Consider the following 1,185-nt stretch of genomic DNA (forward strand, 5'->3'; position numbering starts at 1 on the left):
CAGTATAGTAACACAGAAGACCAGCACAGTACAATAACACAGATGACTAGCATAGTACAGTAACACACAAGACCAGTGCAGTATAGTAACACAGAAGAAGAGTACAATAACACAGAATACGAGTACAGAACAGTAACACAGTGGACCAGTACGGTACAGTAACACAGAACACCGGTACAGTACAAAAACACAGAGGACTAGCACGGTACAGTAAGACAGTGGACTAGTACAGTAACACAGAAGACGAATACGGAACAGTTGCACAGAAGACCAGTACAGTACAATAACACAAAAAGACCAGAACAGTACAATAACACAGAAGACCAGTACAGTACAATAACACAGACGAGCAATACAATTCATTAACACAGAAGACCAGTACAGTTCAGTAACACAGAGCACCATTACACTACAGTAACACAGAAGACCAGTACAGTACAATAATACAGAGAATCAGTACAGACCAGTACAGTACAATAACACAGAAGACCAGTACAGTACAATAACACAGAAGACCAGTACAGTACAATACCACAAAAGACCAGTACAGTACAATACCACAAAAGACCAGTACAGTACAATAACACAGAAGACTAGTACAGTACAATAACACAGAAGACCAGTATAGTACAATAATACAGAAGACTAATACATTACAATAACGCTGAAAACCAGTACATTACAATAACACAGAAGACCAGTACAGGTCACTAACACAGAAGACAAGTACAGAACAATACACAGAATACCAGCGCAGTACATTAACACAGAGGACTAGTACGGTACAGTAACACAGGCGACCAGCACAGTACAGCAACACAGTACAATAACACAGAAGACTATAACAGTACATTGCACACAATACCAGCGCAGTACAGTACAGTAACACAGAGGACCAGTACGGTACAGGAACTCAGAAGACCAGCACAGTACAATAACACAGAAGACCAGAACAGAACAATACACAGAATACCATAACAGTATACGACCAGCACAGTACACTAACACAGATCAGTAAAGTTTAATAACACAGAAGAGCAGTAAAGTACAATACACACAATACCAGTGCAGTACAGTACAGTAACGCAGAGGACCAGTACGGTACAGAAACACAGAAGACAGAGTACAGTAACACAGAAGACCTGTACAGTACAATAGCACAAAAGACCAGTACAGTACAATAAC

Source organism: Cherax quadricarinatus, unplaced genomic scaffold, assembly GCF_038502225.1.
Source record: "Cherax quadricarinatus isolate ZL_2023a unplaced genomic scaffold, ASM3850222v1 Contig1823, whole genome shotgun sequence".
NCBI lineage: Eukaryota > Metazoa > Arthropoda > Malacostraca > Decapoda > Parastacidae > Cherax > Cherax quadricarinatus.